This window comes from Sarcophilus harrisii, chromosome 2 (genome assembly GCF_902635505.1).
Source record: "Sarcophilus harrisii chromosome 2, mSarHar1.11, whole genome shotgun sequence".
NCBI lineage: Eukaryota > Metazoa > Chordata > Mammalia > Dasyuromorphia > Dasyuridae > Sarcophilus > Sarcophilus harrisii.
Genome location: NC_045427.1, coordinates 563,763,206 through 563,786,061, shown reverse-complemented (window position 1 = coordinate 563,786,061; position 22,856 = coordinate 563,763,206). Strand labels below are relative to the sequence as shown.

Genomic DNA, 22,856 nt, shown 5'->3' with positions numbered 1-22,856 from the left:
AATTCCTCTTTTCTTCTCTCTATATTTTCTCACTTGGTTATCTCATTGTTCCCTTGGTTTCAGTTATCTCTATTGAGATGATTCCTAGGTTTTCTTATCCAGTACTATTCTTTTCCCCAACTTCCATTTTCATAGCTCCAATTGTTTTTTAGGCTTCTCAAACTGGATATCTCCTAGACTTCTTAAATTCAACATATGTAAAAGAGAATTCATTGTCACTTATCCCAAACCTTTCCTTCCTCCTAAATTTCTTGTTATTTTAGAGGGTACCACCATTTTTTTAGTTTTAAGTTAGGTGTTATCCTCAATTCCCTACTCTTTCTTATAGCCCAACTCCCTTCCATATTCAATCTGTGGTCATCTTATTGTTTCTGCCTCTATGGAATATCCTTTTCTTCTTTGACATTGTATAGACCCTCATCACCTCAAGAATGGGTTATTGAAATAGTCTGCTAATTTATATTCCTGACTCCAAACTTTCCCCCTTCTAATCCAACCCCCTCTTGACTGTCATATGTAGAACTGATCATGTTACCTCCCTATTCAATAAACTCAAATGGTTCTCCATTACCTCCTGGAGCAAATATAAAATCCTGTTTGGCTTTCTAAGCCCTTTACATTGTAGCCCCTTCCTCCCTTTCCATTCTTCTTTATTTTGTTTTCCTCTACATATATGTCTGTTGCCTATCACATAACAGTCCATTTCTCAAGTCTAGGAATATTCAGATTGTTTCCATGTTTGAAACTCTCTCCCTCTTCATTTCTGCTTTTACGTTTCTCAGACCTTCTTCAAGTCTTAATTAAAGTCCGACCTAATACAAGAAGTCTTTTCACATTCCTCCTTAATCTTAGTAGCTGTCCTCTGAAACCAGCCAGATTTATCCTTTGCATATCTTGTTTGTATACATTTATTTGCATCTGCTCCATAGACTATATGTACTTTTAAAAATGTCTCTTTAAAATTGGATATTCTATGCAGGGCTGGTTCAATATTAGGAAAACTATCAATATAATTGGCCATATTAACAACCAAATTAACAAAAACCATATGATCATCTCAATAGATGCAGAAAAAGAGACAAAAATCCAAATCCATTCATTAAAAACACTTGAGAGTATAGGAATAAATGCTTTTCCCAAAATAATCAGCAAATCTATTTAAAACCATCAGTAAGCATCATATTAATGAGACAAATTAACCATTCCCAATAAGATCAGGGAAACAAGGTTCCCACTATCCCTTTAAATTTAATATTTATTAGAAAGTAGCTTTGGCAATAAGAGCTGAGAAAGAGATTAAAGGAATAAGAATAGGCAAGAGGAAACCAAATTATCACCTTTGCCAACGACATGATGGTATATTTAGAGAACCACAGATTCTACTAAAAAGTTATTAGAAATAATAAACTTTAGCAAAGTTGTGGTTATAAAATAAACCCAATAAGGCATCAGATTCTTATATTCACTAAAAAATCCAACAGTCAGAGTTACAAAGAGAAATTCCATTTAAAGTAAATTTGATAATACATTTAGAAATCTATCTGCCAGGAAAATCAAAACTTTATGGAAAATTAAGACCACTTTTCACACAAATTAATTGTCAACCAATTGAAAATATTAAATGCTCTTGGATAGGGGAAAATATAATAAAAGACAATTACCTAAATAATTATTTATTTCAACCAATCAGACTCCCAAAAACTATTTTAATGACCTAGAAAAATAACAACAAAATTTATATGGAAAAAAAAAGATCAAGAATTTCAAATTAATGAAAAAAAAAAATAAAATGAAGGTGGCTTACTGTACCAGATCTAAAACTATATTATAGAGAGCAGTTACCAAAACCATTTGGTATTGCAAGAAAGATTAGGACAGTGGAATAGGTTAGGTTAAGGGATAAAACAGTCAACAAATACAAACCTAGTCTTTGACAAATCCAAAGACCCCACTTTTGGGATAAGAACTTTTTTATAAAAATTGCTGGGAAAATTGGAAACTAATATGAAATTAGATTGATCCAATTAACACCGTACACCAAGATAAGGTCAAAATGGGTTAGACGGCATAAAAGAATGAAATTATTAATAAATTAGAGGAAACAGGAAGTTTACCTTCAGACCTGGAAAAGGACTTTATGACCAAAGCAAACTAGAGATCATTGCGATCAAAAATAGAAAATTTGTTATACCAAACTGAAAGTTTTTTGACAAACAAAACTAATAGACAAGATTGAAGGAAGCAAAAACAAAATTTTTTACAGTCAAAGTTCATAAAGGCCCATTTCAAAATATATAGAAATTAACCTTAATTTAAAAAATCAAATTCTCCAATTGAAAATGGTCAAAGGTATGAACAGAAGTTCTCAGATGAAAAATTAACTTCTATTGAAAAGATGCTCCCAAATATTAATCAGAGAAATGCAAATTAAAAAACCTTAAGATACCCCCACCTGTCAGATTGGCTAAGATGACAGGAAAAATAATGATGATTTTGAGGATTGGGGAAAACTGGGACATTGATGCATTTTGGTGGAGTTGGGAACGAATCCAACATTTTGGAGAAATTTGAAATATGTCAAAAGTTTTTCCAAACTTCATACCCTTTGATCCACAGGTTACTCGGGCATATCCCAAAGGAAAAAAGAAGGAAGGGACCGTCACGAATGTTTGTGGCAGCCCTTTTCGTGTAAAAAACTGGAAACTGAATGGAGTCCATCAGTTGGAGAATGGCTGAATAAATTGTGGTTATAAATTTATGGAAAACTGTTCTTAAGAAATGAAACAGGATGATTTCGGGCCGAGAGACTTACAAACTGATGGAGGAAATGAGCAGGACCAGGAGATCATTTATAACCAACAATTATATGATGACCAGTTCTGATGGACCTCCATCCTCCAAAAGATCAACCAAACATTTCCAATGGAGCAGTAAAACTGAACCAATCGGAAGAAAGAACTTTGGGAGATGACTAAAACCATTACATTAATTCTCAATCCCTTATTTTGCCACCATTTTAATTTCCTTCCAAGCTAATTGTACAATATTTGAGTCTGATTGTTTTATACACAAAATAATGTTTTTATGTATACTTATTGTGTATCTAATTTATATTTTAATGAAACATCTACTGGTCATCCTGCCACTAGGGAGCGGGTGGGGGTAAGAGGTAAAATTGGAACAAGAGGTTTTGGCAATTGTTAATCAAAGTTACCCAACATATAACCTGTAAATAAAAGGCTATTAAAAAAAAAGATACTTAAAAAAATAAAATAAAATAAAATTGGATATTCTAGGAGGACTCAGACATTGAAAGAAGAGTCCAAAGGAGCAGAAGATACTTAACAATGTTATAAGTATTGCAAGGATTGAGTAGACTTCCAAGAGAAATGTCAATGTCATGAATAAGCTCTGTTTTTCTGTTTGTAATTCTCTGTTCCTCTCTTTCTCAAAATCTCTTATATATACACATATATAATCATTTTGCCCTTTATAGAATGTTGAACAAGAAAACATCATCATTTTGCACAAAGGGAAATGGAATCATTACAAAATTAAAGCAGCTTGTTCACACTCACATTGGTGGCAGAGTAGGACCTTAATTTTATGACTCCTACATAGTCTTGATCATTTTATAAGTATGTGTAGGTAGGTAAAGCCTTGGGGGAAAGAAAGTTGTAATGTTGTGCAAGATTATTATGCTATACTATCAAGTACTATAGAAAAAAAGATTTCTTATTGGTCCCCAAAATCATATCCAGCTAGACTAGTACACTAGATTTTACACTCATAGTTATGTGAAATGTGTGGTTTCATCTATGGTTTCTCAACATTGGAAAATGTTTTGCTGGGCATTCTCATATCTTAGACCATTGGTAGGATGTTATAACACAGGATTTATCTGAATATTAGTAAATGTTTGGAGTTTAATCAATATATATTAATCAATGGGGGAGGTAACAAAAGGAGCAAAGGGAATAAGTATTTATATAGAACTCTGTGTCATTTGGGCATCTGGGTAGCACAGTGGATAGAGTGTTGAGCCTGGAATCAGGAAGACCTGAGTTCAAATTCAGCCTCAGAAACTTACTAGTTGTATGATTTTTGGCAAGTCATTTAACCTTATTTGGTTTAATTTCCTCATGTTTATGACCTGGAGAAAGAAATGGCAAACCACTTCAGTTTCATTGCCAAGAAAATCCTAAACAGATGTACCCTAACGGGTAGGTCACAACTAAGAAGACTGAATCAAAACATTCCAGTTGGTATTTTTATAAATAAAGAATAATATTAAATTAAATAATAAATACAACATGCAAGATAAGTATTTTTTATAAATATCAGTTCAATTGATCGTCACAATAACCTTGACAGCTATCCACTATTATTATGCCCATTTTACAGTTGAGCAGCCTGAAACAAACAGAGGTCCAATGATTTGCCCAAGTCGCACAGCTAGTAAGTAACTGAGATCATATTTGTATTCAAGTCTTTATTCTAAGCCCATTTTTTTATCCATTATACCACCAATTGCCTAGAATAGAAAGTAAGCTTTTTTTACATCAGCTGTGATTTTTTTGTTTTAATATTGCCAGGTACCATAGTGCCTTCCCCCAAATAAGGTTTAACCAATTTTAATTGAGTTGAATTAAAATCAATTGAATTCACAATTGATCGCTGAATAAAATAAAATATAAAGGACTGCTTTGTAGATAAAAGGCATTCAGAAATCTTACTGACTTCATCTAAACTGCTGCAATGCAGGTAGGAAGTGTGATGGATATACTCTTAGGATGTTGTACATAAATCAAATTTTATAAATGGACCTGTATGTTGGTGTATTTTCATTTCTGAGATACTCTATCTTTATTTCTGATTTATATTTCTCTTATCTTAACATTTTAGTTTTGTCTAAGCTCAAGTAGCCAAAAATGTATAAACAAATATTAAATGAAAAAAAGGCACCTTTGTCTTTTAAAGTATTCTGTTGTAAAATGACAAGTCTTGTAATCTTCCTATCCACATCTTTGTGTATTGGGTTTTACTAAGGAAGCAAACTCTACAGACTAAAAGATATATTTTCCATAGTGGATAGAAGGCTTTGTCAGAGGTCCCAGAAGATCTATGTTCAAATTCAACCTTTGACACTTAGTGACATCTCCCTGGGTGAGTCAATTAGATTCTGTGGACCACAATTTCTACATCTGTGAGAAGATTGGCATAAAGAAATTCTAATGTGCTTCCTGTAATTATTTCCAACAGAGAACTTCAGTGTAAGACAGGATGGGGAAGACAAGATGAGAAACAAGACATGAAAATTCTAATTGGTCCAGAATAAAGAAAGAGATAGAAGAGGGAATGATTTCATGGAAAGAATTCAGGGTAAAATATCAAGTGATCAAGGTTATAGTCCCAGCCATCCACTGATTCATTTTGTAAGCTGCACCAAAGTCATTTTTACCTGTTGGATCTCAGTAACCTCATTTGTACATGAGCTATCACCTTAATATTTTTATGATTTTAATTGAACTTTGGCTTCCTAATTAATAGTAGACATTCCCAAATTAGAATCCAGATTAAAAGCACTTCTGGATAGAGAGAGAAGCGAGACCACCCCAACTGTTCCCAAAGAATCTGAAAACTAATGTTGCTTGAAGAAACCAGCAACATTAAGGCAACAGATAAATGGTATGATTCTAACAATCAGTGTTCTGATTTCCAATGTATTTTTTTGGGGGGATCTCCGTGCTGACATATTTCTTTTGCTAATTTTCCTAGAGTAATGTAAATGTACTTTCATTCTGGACAGGCTTTTTCTGTGGAAAAGGGGATAATTATCATGATGATTCCATCAGTTGCCCATTTTCAAAATCCCTTTGCCATTAGAATAAGATAAATTTAGAACTGGAAAGGATCTTCATGTTAAATTGAAACAAATGGGGTTGAAAAATAGAGAGTTAGTTTCAAACCATCTCTGGGAACAGATCTACTCTTTAAACATAGGAGTGATTATTTGATAGAAGATATAGAATCGGTGATTTTCCCCCCAAGGATCAGCTAAAAGTGTCAGACAATATGTGGAAATGACTGAGAGGTTTCTCTTTCTCTTCCCAGAATATTGTGAACAGAGAGTCACACATACCACAGGGATACTTAGCTCAGCCCTGTGAGTGTGAAAAACCAAGCAGATATGATTATTTCCAGGAAAGATGTTTTGTTGTTGATGCTGGCCAAAATTATTTTTATTTAATTTGTATATATGGATGCTAGTGGGAGGCAGAACTTACTAACATTACCTTCAAGAGATAAATATTTCATTTTTGCAGATCTCCAGGAGTGGGTAATCACACACTGCTAGTCTGGCAATCTTGAATGCCATATGAGTACTCTGCAGTGCACTCAGTCTGAAAAAGCACATGACAATAGACAGTCACCATTTCAATTTATTTCTGACAAGGCTCCTTAAGATAAGGGATATGTATATGATACAGTTATTTCAGGCCAAGGACTGAGCATGCTTACCATCTCTCACTTACCTTTGGAGGGAAAAAAATTAATCTTTCTGAATTTACTCAGGTGCTTGGTAGCCTCATTCAGCTTACATTTATATCCTTAGGCAGGTAGGCATGTACTGTAACCTTTGACACCAAGAGAATATTTGAGAAGAGTTTCAAAGAAAGGAGGTAAGGTGAATAGAAATCAGAAAATATAGGCTAAATCCATTACTCTTCTGCCAACTCAGTGACTGTGGGCAAGTCACTTTTCAAGTTTGAGCTTTAATTTTCTTATTTACAGATAAGAAAAAGACTGAAGATGAAGGAGTTGAATAGGAGGAGGGGGAAGAAAAAAAAATAACCTATGTAACAAATAAGCAGAATTAAACAAAGTAAATGACAATAATGTTCACATCTAAAAATATGCTTCATTCTGTATATTTTTTTTTCTCTTTGTCAGAAACTAGACACCTTTCTTTGTCATTAGTCATCTGTAATCTTTATTAATTCTTGTGTTGATCAGATTTCTTAAATCTTTCAAGACTCTCCATTTTTTATAATGATGATATAAATTGTTCTTTTAATTCTTCCCACTTCACTCAATATTGTTTAATAGATTTTTTCCTACTTTCTCTGAAACTCTCATTCTTCATTTCTTATAACATTTATTAATAATATATGATAACGTATTTTTTATTATTCTTTTGCCCACAACTTCAAATCTTTGGAAACTGTTATCCCATGGTAAAAAGTCACATAGCATCACAGAAAAATATTTACATTAAAAAGACTGATATTTGTCAAGGAGAAGAAATTTGTGCTCATTGAAAGTGCTATACAGTTTCTAGGACTCAAAATACCCTGGGTTTTTCCTTCTACTTTTAATTCTGAGTTAAGTTTATTATTCATCAAAGGCATTTTTTTTTATCTACTTGTCTTTTTTTTCCTTGAGAAAATAGTTAGGCAAATCTTTTTGAATGATCATGGATCTCTTATGGAAGTCTTCTGCAATATTTTAGGATTTGATACTTTAGCACAATGTTATCTGCTGAGAGGAGCATCTTGAGGCTTTATCATTTGAAGGGAATTCTTTCATTTTGAGACCTAGAATAAAAGGATTTGAGTAAATTAATAAGCATTTATTGTTTTTTGTTTTGTTTTGCTTTTGCTAAATGCTTTGTTAAGCACTTAATGGATCTCAAAGGCTCAATCTATACTGTAAATACAAATAATCATCACCACAACATACCCCAAAATTCATTGTCCACTCTCTTCTTCAAAACCTCCAAACAGAAGGGGATCGACTACCTTTGAAACTCATTGTACTTTGGTGCCGTTTGACTTAGGAAGTTTGTTTTTTTCTTAAAATTAAGTCTAACTTCCAATCGTTGTTTCTGATTCTACCCTTTAGAATCAAACAGATCACATCTAAATGCTACTCCAGATAATTCATAAAAACTATCATGACTTCTCTGATATCATGACTATTTGAGGCTAAATATTTCCTGTTCCTTCAACCATTCCCCATATTTCCTTCACCATGCTGGTTGCTATCCTTGAGACACTCTCCAGTCTAATGATTTTGTTAAGTTATGGTGCCATCAGTTCTGTGTATTATCCTTATCTACTATTTGGTAATTTTGGCCAAAAAAAAGAAAAGAAAAAAAAAAGAAAAGAAAAGAAAAGAAAGGAAAAGGAACTAAAGTTAATCTGGCATGATTAATTGTTGATAACTACATGCTGTAAATACTATTTCCTTTTCTGTAACTTCACTAACTATCTTTATTCTGAAAATTTCCCAGGAATCAAAGTCAAACTCACTGACTTATAGTTTACAGATCTTATTTTCTTTCCTTATTACAAATGTCATATTTTTGTTCCTCTCCATTATTGTGATTTTTCTCCTTCTTCCTCCCCATAACCTTTCAAATATTGCTAACAGTATTTTAGCGTTCATATTTGCAGTTTGTCTTAGGACACAAAGATGTAGTTCATTTGACTGAGGTGACTTGAATTTCTTCTTAGTCATTTTGTTTCCTTCATTTTCAAAAGTCTTTCTCCTTTGCAAATAAAACAGGAAAAAAATACAATTGAGCAATTTTGTCTTCTTTCCATTGTCAGATGCCAATGTCTTATTGACCACAAGTAATTCTATCTCTTTTTATTCTTGAATTATAATTTTTTAGAAATGTTATTCTTAGGCTTCTTATGCATTCACATTAGACTTTTCTTTTTTTGTTTGTTTTTGCTGAGGCAATTGGGGTTAAGTGACTTGCCCAGGGTCACACAGCTAGGAAGTGTTAAGTGTCTGAGGCCAAATTTGAACTCAGGTCTTCCTGACTTCAGGACTGGTGCTCTATCCACTGCACCACCTAGCTACCCCCACATTAGACTTTTCAAATGAATCCAATTTTCGATCCTCACTGGAATTTTGTCCCTTTATGCCTTCTGAATTTAATTCTTAAATATTATTTCTCTTGGACTTGCTTTTCTTTAAGTATTTTAATCCATGTGATCCTACCTGGAACTGTCAACTTTATGTCACATGCTATGATTTAAAAACCAAAATCCCATTCTTTTCCAGAATACAAGTAAATTTCCCAAATCAATTTTTCTCTTCTATATTCTTTGCCAAGCAACAATGAAGAAAATACAACCTGTGTTTCTATAGTCTTCGATTTCTTGTCCAAGATTTCTTTATTTTGGCAATACCCTTTGATCATTATGAAAGTGTCATTTATGTCCACAAAGTGGATAGTTGTTCATTTTGATAACATATTTCTATTATTTTTATAGTAGACAAATAGCTGCCTTAGTACCCATAATCAAGTGAATCAGCAATTACAATCATTGTCTTTTTGTTCTGGCCCTTCCTAAACAGGCTTACTTCATACCTTCTTTGGAACTACTCTCTATTTCTTGAAAGTACAAGTAGTTCCTTTTTGTAAAAAAACAATTCTCTTCTTTATTTTATTTTATTTTATTGTTAAGAGTCTCACATCTATTTTTTAAGCTGCAATTGGAAACAATTCTTTTCCTTTCTTCTCTGTGTAATATTCTTCTAAGCTCCATCATTGTTAGGGTTTTCTCCTCTCCTCAATTTCAGGTATCTTTTCTTCTCTGCCCACACTAAACTTGCTTCTGTTTGTTTTTAGGAATCCATCATTTTCCTTAACACTATGGAGTGTGAAAGTGTTCCTCAAAGTCTACCTTCTTTAGGAGAGAGATCAGTCTACCCTTAAAAGACAGACTAAAGTCATTCAGTAGTGGCAGAAATAAATAACAGGATTCTTCACTGCACATCCTTCAAAATAATGGCAAATACCTTTGGAAAACATCTGTTGAATGGGAACAATGCTACCCCTTACAGAGTTTTATTTTAAGTACCAAGTTAGATAATATATTTAAAGTACATTGTTAAACTTTATGTGCTATCCATATGCCAAATATTATTGGGGATTGAGGAAGGACAAAGATATATTTTTGAAAATGAAATTCATTGCAGTAAAACTCTTGTCTAAATACTTACCTTTAGTTACTAAGAAAACAAGTAAATGACAAAGTGAATAGAGTTCCAGGCCTAGTCAGAAGACCTTTGTTCAAATTCAGCCTTAGACACTAATGGATCTGACCTTGTTTTAACTTTCTCACCTGTAAAATGATGTGGAGAAGGCAATGATAAACTATTTCAATATCTTTGCCAAGAGAACTCCAAATGAAATCATGAAGAGTTGGACACAACTGAAATGACTCAAGAACAAGAAACTACTAAGTAAACATCATTAATTCTGACAATAGCTGCTTAACTAGTAATAATGGCAAAGGACAAGGGTGCAATGTGTTTTTTATGATGTGTTTTTTTATTAGAGATAAGCATGACTTGTGTAGTTTAAGCTCTACCTAAAGAAAATTCAAAAAGAATGAAATCTTGGACTGCATTAAGAAATTATTAACAAGGAAATGAGGGTACCATTGTAATCTACTATAGTCCAAATGCATCTGCATCACTCTTCAATTGTGGACCCCACACTTTAGAAAGGACATTAAGCAAACTTTGTTAATGACATCTACAATGATTTCAATTTATTCCATATATTGAAGGCAATGATGATATTCAGCCTAGAAGAAAAAATACTTGGGGAAAGGAAGAATGACAGGTTCTTTCAAGGATTTGAAAGTATCACATAGAAGAGGAATTAGACTATTTTGCTTATCTTGTGAGGGCAGAAGTGGAAACAGTAGTTTACATTAGGTAGTAATGAAATACCATGGATAGAGAAATCTCTCTACAGTCAGAAGACCTGGACTCTGATCTCACTTTTGATAGCTACATGACCTATATGACCTTAATCTCCTGGAGCCTTAGTTTTCTTATCTGTAAAATGAATAGGTTGGATTAGATGCCTTCTGAGTTCCCTTTCAGCTCTAGAATCATTATGCCTAAATTACAAAGAGATAAATATGGCCTTAATACCCCTGCCTTAAAAAAAAAAAAAAAATAGAACTATCTGAAAGTAGAAGAGACTACTCAGGAAATACAGATTTATTTATTTATTATCAGATATCTTCACATAAAAAACTGGATGACTATTTCTCAGGTATTTTATAGCAGCAATTCTTTTTCAGTTAATTGTGGGACCATCTGGTCACTGGGGTCCTTTCCAACTCTGAAATTCTAAGAGCTGATGATAATCAAATCTATAGCCTTTGGTATCCCAATGTTCTCTCTTCACAGATGCCAAACTCTCCCTATCCTAAAAGGACCTTTTCCGGATTCTTGCTCATTTTGCACATTAAACTGAACAGTGTGGGAATTCAAGAAACATCGGACGGCCCCGAAAGCAGCACAGTGCCTTAGTCACCTGTTTAAATTATACATTTAAACTGACAGGTCAGAGCATTCCAGCACAGAATCCTTAGAAAGCAGGAGACAATTTCCTTCAGCTTTGAATCATCATTTGATGTAGATTGCTTGTTATATTCCCAAGATATTGTGAGAAATGGATTTGGAGATCTTTTCTTGACAGTAGGTAGACTAATGGAATCCGGTGACTGTATTTGGAACATTTGAGGTTTGTTATAACACGGTAATAGAAATATCAATGGCTCAGACAGGTTAAAAAAGCTGTCAGTGAATGATAATGAAGTTATTTAAATGTCGACTCACTTGCAAACATTTTACAAACCCTAAATTATTCTAGCTGTTTTAACCTCATGTGTCCTAAGTTATTAAGCAGCAAAGCCAGGGATTCAGCCAATGTATCCTTGGCATCAGCAGCTATTTTTATTCTGCCAAATGAACTAGCAGCAATGAAAGTGCCGTTCTTAATGATTTTAAAAATGAAACAAAACACAAAAGTCACAGCTGCTTGATTTGGAGGTGACTGGTAGTCTGCTGCTGGAATATGTCATTGGGTTTTATTTGGGTAATATTCTAATGTGTTCCCCTTTGGGAACGGTTTTACAACTCCCCAGAGTGACCCTCTGGGCTCTGTGACCTTAACAAACTTACTTGGCTTCCTTGTAGCATGGATTATGTATCATTAAAATTCTTTCTTCTACCCTCAGGATATACTGTGAGATTGATTTAGCTCATAGGCAGAAAACCTTCACTGAGATTGCCTGAGTACCTTAGGGAGGAAAAATGGCAGCACTGCTTTCCCTTTAGAGCATGAAGATTGTTAACATGATCTCATAAGTTTGTGTGGGACAGATAAAGATATTGAGGGGTAAGACGGAGACTAGAAGCAGTTCACCAATACCAACTTGCACTCAGTGTTCAGTTGACACTGCTGAGATTACACACTATTAATAGAAGTTAAGGTGTTGGAAATCTTTACCAAGATACATAAAAAATTCTGGAAGCCTCATGGAAATAGCCCTTCAAAATGTGAGTCAGACTTGACAGTATGTGAATAGTAGTCATAGGAGAGAAGGTGCTACCTTCGTGTTTTTGACAGACACCCCCTAGACAGCTTTTGCTGAAAGGACTATAGTTTGAGAGCTTTTGCTACATTGGGCACTGCACCAAGAATATCAAAAGGAACAAGAAGAAGGGAGGAAGAGAATCTAGCTAAAGAGTGTCTAAAACAGTGTAGGGTACTGTCTACCAGGAGAGAAGAGGGAACAGTAAGTAAAATCCAAATTTCAACCATCCCTGAAAACTTCCCATATTTCAGTGATCTGTAGTTTCAGATTAGTGACCTTATATCATCTGATTATCCTCCAAATGGATGGATCTGCAGAGAAGACTAACTTGGAATAAATTGATTCTTAGTAATTTCCCAGTAATGCTATGTGATATTAATGAAGTTTTTAAGATGAGAGAAAGAATAAGATGAATAAGAGACCTTACTTCATTTACATGTTTTTGGAGACTTTTATACATACTGTCTTGTAGTAGCTTTTCATGTTAATTCTTTCCTCTTCCCAAAAAGATCATAAGTTTCAGAAGGCAGAGACCATGTCTTATATATTTGGTGCATCCCCCATAATACTTGGCCCACTAAGAAGCCCTTAGTAGGTGGCTGGTGAAAACTTGTTGAATCAATATTCCTTTATTAGATTTTAAAAGCTCCTTTTTAAAGCAATCTTATAAGAAGAGAAAGAAATAGCTTAAAGATCAAAGCAAAAACAGGTGAGCTTTGCTTTGATCACTTGAATATTTATTTGCCTGAAATGCTTATTTTTAAAGCTGTTGGCTCTTACTGGCACCTTTATAGGTGTTGACAGAAGTACCATTTTTTCCTTTTGTAGATAATTCAACCTGTAAATAAAGCTTGGAACAACAAAAAATTGCTTCAGAATGTTGAGAAATGGAACACATTTAGAATTCTAGAAGGCTTGTGCTACAGTGTGAATATATATATCATTATATATGTTTTCAATATTTTGTTCCTTCTTTTTTTCTTTATGACAGCTGGCAGCTTAGGGACCAATTCCTAAGTGCCTTTGTTTGTGAATTGTAAATGTTTATTTGACTCAGTTCAGCAATGGAGGCACAGCTAGGTACCAGTGAGAGTAGAGGATGATCAAATTGTACTATTAGGTCAATGATGATTGTTGCCATGTCACATTCATGATATTTGTATCCATTTTCCTTCCAATGACACTTTGAGATAGAGAAAGCAAACAGAACCATAAGGAAGAACATTTTTATCTAGAAAGTTTGATTTTAGTGGTGCTGTGCAAAGAATGTTCTGACCACAAGTGTGACCTTAATGGGAAAAGGCAACATTCAAGGGGTGATTTCAATGGTACTTCCCCCCCCCCCAAATAAGGAGGAGAGGAGGATACTGAAAGAGGGCTTCCTGAGAACAGGATGGGAGAAGTGACCCCTTAGGGTTTTTTTTTCTTTCTTTCTTTTCTTTTTCCTTTTCCTTTTTTTTTTTTTTTTTTTTTTTTTTGATATATATGTATACATATTTCAACAGAAACCATAAGGTATTCCTCGGAATGGCAGTCTCCTTAAGAAAGTGTCTTAGCACCTTGAGACAAAGTGTATTTTTCCCATGGTAGTTAGGCATCTGAGTACAAGTATTATCAAAGTTTTACAATACAAATATATGAGATACACTGGATAGAACACAAGGACTGGAATTAGGAAAAACTGAGTTCAAATCTGACCTTGGACACTTATTAACTATGTGACCCTGAGCAAAACATATAACCTCTGTTTGATTCAATTTCTACAGCTGTCAGGGGTCCTCAAACTATGGCCCACAGGCCAGATGCAGCAGCTGAGGACGATTATCCCCCTCACCCAGGGCTATGAAGTTTCTTTATTTAAAGGCCCACAAAAAAAAGTTTTTGTTTTTACTATAATCTGGCCCTCCAACAGTCTGAGGGAGAGTGAATTGGCCCTCTATTTAAAAAGTTTGAGGACTCCTGTGTAAAATGATGATAATAGAATCACCCCACAGGGATGTTATAAGGATCCAATGAGACAATATTTGTAAACTTCTTAGTACAGTGTCTGGTATACAATAGGCTATTTTATATAAATAATTATTCCTTTTCTTTCCTCTTTCCTTTTCCCCCAAAGACAGAAAAAACTGAAGCTCTGGGAAGTCTGATTCAATTTTCAGTGCTATTTACATATTGCCTCTCAAAGGTGACAAAGACTAGGTCCTTGACAGCAGGAAACTTAAAAATACTTGATATATTTATCTACCTAGCTCAATTCCAAGTGTGTTAGTGCTTTTACATCTTATTTGTCTGCCTTTATTCTTTGATATTTGTTTGCTTCTGAGGTAGAACCAAATGGTACCCTCAGCAGGCACAATGATTCCTCACAATTCGTGTGTTTTATTATTATTCTCAGGATGTAGGGATATCAAGACTTCAGCGATCACATAAGGGCTAATGAAAGAGACATTCTGGGGACAGGATTCATAGATGCATAATATTATAAGGAAGAGTAATAGTGTCATATGATGTTTGCACAAAGGCAGTAATGTAGATTAGACCAGCAATTTAGTTGTGCTTTTCAGGAATAGGTGGAGATTAAAAATAATAATAATAATAAAGCCTAAAATTACAGCAAAAAGAAGAGATAAAGCCTATAGAAAATAAGACATTAAAGACAAATACCTCAGGACAATAGTCCTATCTAAAATTCATCTCCCATTGCTTCACAATAATTCTGGTCCTTGTGCCAGACCAGATTGATTTCTTCACTGAGCCTGAATATGCCATGATTATTCCTACACCTATATTTGTGACATTGTTCCTTCAGTGAATGCCTATCTTTTCTCTGCTAATTTGTTTCTTTCTCAAGAGAATGCATACAGGGTGGGCTGTGTGTTTCTAATCAAACCATTCTATCGCCCTGGACCCTCTAAAATGGAAAATAAAAATAACAATATTCAGTTTTATTAGTTAGTAAAACTTCTGTTGAATATCCCTATATATCAAGCATTATCTTAAGTACTGGTGATATAAAGCAAGACAAAAAACCAACTTTTTCCTTCAAGGAGCCCACTTTATAATGTGGAATCAACATGAACTTTAAGATAAAATAGGTAGACAATTACCTCTGAAAGGAAAGAGCAACTTGAAGATGACATTTGAGCTACTTTTTTGGAGGAAACTATGGAAACTAAGAAGTGAGATGAGGAAGGAGAGCATTTAAGGAACAATAAATGGTCAATGCAAAGGCACAGAGATGGGAAATGGGATGTTGTGTGTGAGAAAGCAAGGAAGCTATGTTCATAGAGTTCATGAAAAGTTTGACTTACATGAACTGATGCTGAATGAAATGAGAAGAACCAGGAGACAGGTTTAAGTGACTTGCCAAGGGTCACATAGATAATAAGTGTCAGAAGCAAGTTTTGAATCCAGGAAAATGAGTCTTACTTATTGAAAGTTCAGTGCTCTAACCATTGAGCCACCTACCTAATTGCCCAGATTACCTGCTAGCACCTCTTAGTGAAATGTGTTGCATATACCTATGGATCTATGGAGTTTTAGATCTAGTGCTATGACTTCTGTTAGGCCTTTGTTAACTGCTTCAGTCTATGGTGATGGAATGACAAATTTTCAGAGTTGGAAGGACTTTGTCTTCTATAAATAATAATAATAAATAGCTATCCAGCCTCTGTGCGAAGATGTCTAATGTGGGGGAACTTACTAACCCCTAACATAAGCCATTCTACTTTTATAGCTCGTATTGTTAGGAAATTCTTCCCTTCATCAATCCTAAATCTCTTTTTCTTCAATTCTATCTCTTTTTCTTCCTGTTGAAAGCAATTTAGAGGCTAATCCCTCTTGGACAGGATAACTTTTGAGATAGATGAAGACTACTATCATGTTCCCCTATTAAGTCTTCCATTCTTTAGGATGAAAAAAACCTCATTCTTCTTAATTGTTCATCATATGACATGAACTTGAGACCCTTCCCACTCCTGTTTGCTTCCTCTGGACCGTCATTTAGTATTTTCCCTTAAAAATGGCTTGCAGAATTGAACATAAGTATTTTAGTATGGTCTGATAAGTTGTAACATGGCCTAGTGAAAAGAGTATTACATTTATCATCAGAGAATCTGGGTTCAAATCTCACTTCTCTCCCTGATGACTTATAGAACACTGAGCAAGTCATGTTAACTTTAGTTTTTCATTTCATCATTTGTAAAATGAGAGCTTTGAAACTAGTGACTCCCCAAGTCTCTGCTAACTCTAAATCTATATTGCCTTGATTACAATCTACTGAATCCTGCACACTCTGCCTCTGTTAATGTAACTGAAAATTTCATTGGCTTTTGGGACTTCCACATCATATTACTGTTTCATACTGAGTGAGTACATTGAGGCTTTTTAGAAAGAAAATGTAATTGATATCTCCCTCATGTTGTACTTATGAAACTGATATCTGAAGTACAAATGTTAAACATTACATTTGCTTCTTTTCCATTTAATATTATTAGGGTTTCTTCCATGAAGACTTCACCCAAGGAAATAAGAAATAGAGTCCTTAGCCTAAATAATTGGTATATTCAGCCCAATGGGTATAACTTGTTGGTTAAGACTCTCTTGGAGCTTGTTTTTGTCTTTTACAAGGTTCACTATTTTTATATACCAGGAATGTGTTGTTCCTCCTCAAATTATTGTACCTGAACTTATATGTTATATTCCCCTCCCCCATCCAATTAAAATATAAACTCTCTGAAGACAAAGACTCTTCTTTTTTTCATCCTCAATGCCTTAGTTTCTATTAACTTACTTGATTATATGATTGGATTTATCTAAGTTGATAAAAAATGTCAATAACAAAAGGATAGATCCTGATGTCTGATATCTTTCTCTAAACTGACATAAAAGGATAAATAACTACCTGTCTGTATTGAGTATAGCCATTCGGCTAGTTCCAAATTCACCTCATCATACTAGGTGTACCTCTCTTTGCTGAATTGGATCACAATTATTGTCTATATCATTTATTTAATATTTAAAACAACAAACTATAAAATGAGCTGGAGAATGATGAAATGCCAAATCACTTTAATACCTTTACCAAGGAAACCCCAAATGGGGTTATGAAAAGTGGCATAACATGACAAAAAATGAATAATTGCTCCTTGAAATAATAGCCACTGGAATTTATTAGTAGAGGGTGATAAGGTCTGCCCCAAACTTTAGAAAAATTCCTTTGGTAGTTAAGTGGCATCTGGATTAGAAAGGAAAGGGACTTGAGGCCAGAATAATCTGAAGTTAATCCAGTTATTCAAGTGAAAAGCAAGTTTATATTTGTATGTAGGTCTTCTCACTTCAAATTTCTTATTAGCATTCCATACTGCTTCTATTTATGGGTCAAGAATATCATATCTCTCACCATTAATGGAAATGGATAGTGCTGTTTGCCCTTAGAAGTTCCAAATTTAATCAAGTATTTTTCTTTGAGGAATGGATACTAGTTAGCTCAAAAATGAGAGTATGATCTTTAAGGATAAAATAGATGCTCACTAATAATTTTCCATTCTTACTTAGGACAACTTAGAGATATTCTTTAATGAGTAGTGCAAAGAAAGCTAAATTTGGAGTCATATGTAGAACTTCAAATTCTTCCTCACCGATTAGCTATGTGATCTTGAACAAATCACTGATCTCTTGGAGATTGTTTTCTCATCTGCAAAAATAGGATGAGATGATGGATAAAGGCATTTCTAGTTCAAAATTCCATTTCCTTAGAAATTTTAAAAAAATAATTAACTGATAATCTAGGGAAATACTTCCAACTATATGGATTTAAAAAATAATAGCTTTTTATTTTCAAAATACATGCAAAGGTAATTTTCAACATTCCCCCTTGCAAAACCTTGTGTTCCAAATTTTTCTCCCTCCCTTCTCCCATTCCCTCCTCTAGACAGCAATTAATTCAATATATGATAAACATATGCAATTCTTCTGTACATATTTCCATGATTGTTATGCTGCACAAGAAAATCAGATCAAAAAAGGAAAAAATATTAAAAAAAAAAAGCAAAAATCAATCAAATAACAGCATTGAAAAGGTGAAAAAATTTTGTTGTGATCTACATTCAGTCCCCATAGCCCTCTCTCTGGATACAGATGGCATTCTTTATTATAAGTCTATTGGATTTGGCCTGAATCACCTCATTATTGAAAAAGCCACATGCATCAGAATTGATCATCACATAATCTTGTTGTGCACAATGTTCTCTTGTTTCTACTTACTTCACTTAGCTTCAGTTCATGTAAGTCTCCAGGTCTCTCTGATCCTGCTGATCATTTCTTTCTTTCTTTTTTTTTTTTTTTTTTTTTTTTTTTCCTGAGGCAATTGGGGTTAAGTGACTTGCCCAGGGTTACACAGCTAAGAAGTGTTAAGTGCCTGAGGTCATATTTGAACTCGGGTCCTCTTGACTTCAGGGCCTGCTGATGGTTTCTTATAGAACAATAATATTGCACAACATCCTTGTCATAATTTATTCAGCTATTCTCCAACTGATGGGCATCTACTTAGTTTCCAGTTCCTTTCCACTACAAAAAGGACTGCCAAAAACATTTTTGCACATGTGGGTCCCTTTCCCTCCTTTAAGATCTCTTTGGGATATAAAACCCAGTAGAGACACTGCTGGATCAAAGGGTTTGCACAGTTTGATGGCCCTTTGGGCATAGTTCCAAATTGTTTTCCAGATGGTTGGATCTGTTCATAACTCCACTTACAATTTTTTAGTGTCTCAGTTTTCCCATATCCTCTCTAACATTTATCATTATCCTTTCCTGTCACATTAGCCAATCTGATAGGTATGTACTGATACTTCAGAGTTGTCTTAATTTGCATTTCTCTGATCAATAGTGATTTAGAGTATTTTTTCATATGACTAGAAATGGTTTTAATTTCTTTGAAAATTGTTCATGTCCTTTGATCATTTATCAATTGGAAAATGATTTCTATTCTTATAAATTTGAGTCAGTTTTCTATATGTTTTAGAAATGAAGCCTTTATCAGAATGCTTGGATATAAATTTTTTTTTTGCAACTTTTCTACTTCCCTTCTAATCTTGTCTGCATGGATTTGTTTGTTCAAAAACCTTTTAATTTAATATAACCAAAATTATCCATTTTGCATTTTATACTATATAATAGTTCTTCTTTGATCATAAATTCCTTCCTTCTCCACAGATCTGAGAAGTAGACTATTCTTTGTTCTCCTAATTTGCAAAAGTATCTCTCTTTATGTCTAAATCATGAACGCATTTCAACCTTATCTTGGCATAGGGTGTTAAGTGTTAGTCAATACCTAGTTTCTACAATACTATTTTCCAATTTTCCCAGCAATTTTTGTCAAATAGTGAGTTCTTATTCTGGAAGCTGGGATCCTTGGGTTTATCAAACACTAGATTACTACAGTCATTGTTCTGTCTTGTGAACCTAATCTATTCCACTGATCAACTATTTTATTTCTTAGCCAGTTATCAAATGATTTTGATAATGGCTACTTTATAATATAGTTTTAGATCTGGTACATAGATCTAGGCCATTTTGGTTTTTTTATTTATTAATTCTCTTGAAATTCTTCATTTGCATTTTTTTCATTAATTCTTTGGAAATTCATTTGCATTTTTCATTAATTCTCTTGAAATTCTTCTTCTCCCAGAACAAGAATTTTGTTCTTCCAAATGAACTTTGTTATTATTTTTTCTAGTTCTATAAAGTAGTTTCTTGCCAGTTTGATTGGTATGGCACTGAATAAGTAGATTAATTTAGATATACTTGTCATTTTTATTATATTAGCTTGGCCTAGCCATGAGCACTTGATATTTTTCCAATTGTTTAGATCTGACTCTATGTAGAAAGTGTTTTGTAATTGTGTTCATATACTTCCTGACTTTGTCTTGACAGGTAAGACTTCCAAGTACTTTATATTATCTACAATTATTTTAAATGGAATTACTTTTTGTGTCTCTTATTGTTGGATTTTGTTGGTAGCATATAGAAATGCTGATGATTTTTGTGGATTTATTTAATATCCTGGAACTTTGCTAAAAGTTGCAAAAACAAAAAACAAAAAAAACAAAAAACAAACATAAACAATTTGTCCATATTGAATTCCTTGAAATTGATCTTTGATATTGGCTGTTAAATTTTCTAGTAAGTTCAGGTTTGATTGATAAAAAGTCTTGAAAATCTGCAAGTTCATTGAACATCCATTTTTTTCTCATTCAATTTTATAGATAATTTTGATACATAAGATTGGCCCAATTCTTTTAGCTGTTAGTAGAGATGATTCAGGACCTGTGGTCTTTTATTGTGGCTGCTGAATAGTCCTGTACAATTCTAATTATAGTTTCTTGAATTGTTTTTTTTCTTCTTGTTTCTTGCAAAATGTTATCTTTTATCTGAGGTTTTCAAAATTTGTCAATAATGTGTTTTCCACAAAAGATCTCATTGAAATGGTGATTGGTAGATTTTTTTTTCTATTTCTACTTTCCCCTCATATTCTATCATTCCAGGATAATTTTCTTGGATTATTACTTGCATTATTTTGTCAAAGTCCTTATTTTGGTCATAACTTTCAGGCAGTTTAATCATTTTTATGTTTCCTATTCATTTGTTCTCCAGATCTTTTATATATATATAAACATTTGACATTCTACTGTTTTATTTTTTTTCATTTTTTATCATCTGTTTTGTTATTTCTTACTCTCACATAATTTCACTGTCTTCCCCTTGCCCAATTCTAATTTTCAAAGAGTTATTTCCCGCTCTTCCCTGTTCCCATAGTATATTTCTATGGTAGGGTCCTTTCTTTGCTGGTTCAATTTTTTTTTTTTTTTTTATAAGAGGTATTAGTCTAAGTACCTCTAATTCTGGGGGTGGGAGTAGGGGTGGGATGGTGCCTATGGCTTCACCTTAGCTCTCTTCTCTGACCAGAAACCCCAAACCAAAAGTTTCCCTCTCCTGCAAGTGCCCACTGCCAACAGCATTTCTGCCCCACTGCCTCTGGACTCACCGAGTATGTGGGTTTCTTATTTCCCAGGCCCACTTTTCTACTGCACAGTTTCTCTAATTAGTCAAGATTTCTTCAGTGTTTCCCAATTCAGTCAGGACTCCTCTACACAGTCCAAGAGGTGAAAGTTTCTATGGTTCCTGCTAAGATTCCAGTCAAATGCAGTTAGTTTCAGGGGTCCCTGATGGCTATTTGTCTGGAGTAAGCCCAGATATTTTTGCAATTCACATAGGTTCAGTCTTGGCCTGGGGTCCTTCTTCAGATCTTCTCTAGTTGTATCAGGAGAACCCCTAAAAGCCTTAAGTCAACTTGGCTTTTTATCAGTTTATGTTCGCCTTGAGGTACAACTTTGTTGTATTTGTGGGGGAAATTGGGAGAACTTGAAATTTGCCAACCTACTCTACCATTTCCCCAGAATCTTCCCTCAATTCTAATTTTTAGTGAATTATTTTCATCAGTTAGCTTTTTTATCTCCTTTTGCATTTGATCAATTCAACTTTTAAATGACATATTTTGTTCATTATATATTTTTTAATTTAACAAATTCTGTTTTCGCCATTTTGCCAAAACTATCTTTGTAAGGAATGATTTTCTTTAGATAATTTCTGTCTTTTCTTTTCCAGAGCTCTCATTTTCCTTTCCCCATTTTACTTATATCTCTTTTTAAAGTTCCTTTATGAATTCTTCCAAGAGAGCCTTGTGAAATGGAGACCAACTCATATTACCCTATGAAGTTTTATCTGGAGATATTTTGCCTTTAGTGTCCTCAGGATTTGAGGTCTATTCTTCCCTGGCTTCATAAAAGCTGTCTACGGTCAGAGCTGTTTTTGCTTTTTTGCTTATTTTTAAAGGTTGAGGTCTGCTTTTAAAGCAAATTGGAGGTTGTCCCAAGGTTTTTCTACAGGAGACAGGGGCTTCTGGCTGCCCTGGGACCAGTGTTGCTGGCCTCCTTCTTAAGTGGCCAAGTCCCACTTGTTATGCTGGGATTCAGGGGCTCACCATTTGCCCTGTGGAGTTGTGTAGGAGGTCTAACAGGTAAGCTGTTGATCTGGCTTCTGAACCAAGACAGAGTAGCAAACACTGCTTTATTTTGGCTATGGGCCACCTACTAGATTTCTCCAGCTCATTCTTCTCCCTGGGTCAACCTGCACTACACTGTCCTGGGCTACTCCCCCCACCCCTATTGAGACAGACCTTTTCCCATGTCCTTCCAAAATATCCTTTGCTGGAAATTTATTACACTACAAATGTTTATGGGTTCTGTCACTTCAAAATCAGTTCAGAGGCTTGATCTTATGTTGATCTGAGGAAAGGCAGGAAGAACTCAAAGATCTGTCTGCTCTCCATTATCTTGGCTCTTCCCTTTTCTCTCCAGCCCCCTCACTCCCCAAATA

General features: G+C 34.2%; 1 protein-coding gene across 4 annotated transcripts in view; it reads left to right on the top strand.

Moving 5' to 3' along the window:
- SORCS1 (sortilin related VPS10 domain containing receptor 1) overlaps window positions 1–22,856 on the top strand; it is a 704,073-nt gene that overhangs the window by 359,617 nt on the left and 321,600 nt on the right. The gene's annotated exons all lie outside the window — the stretch shown is intronic.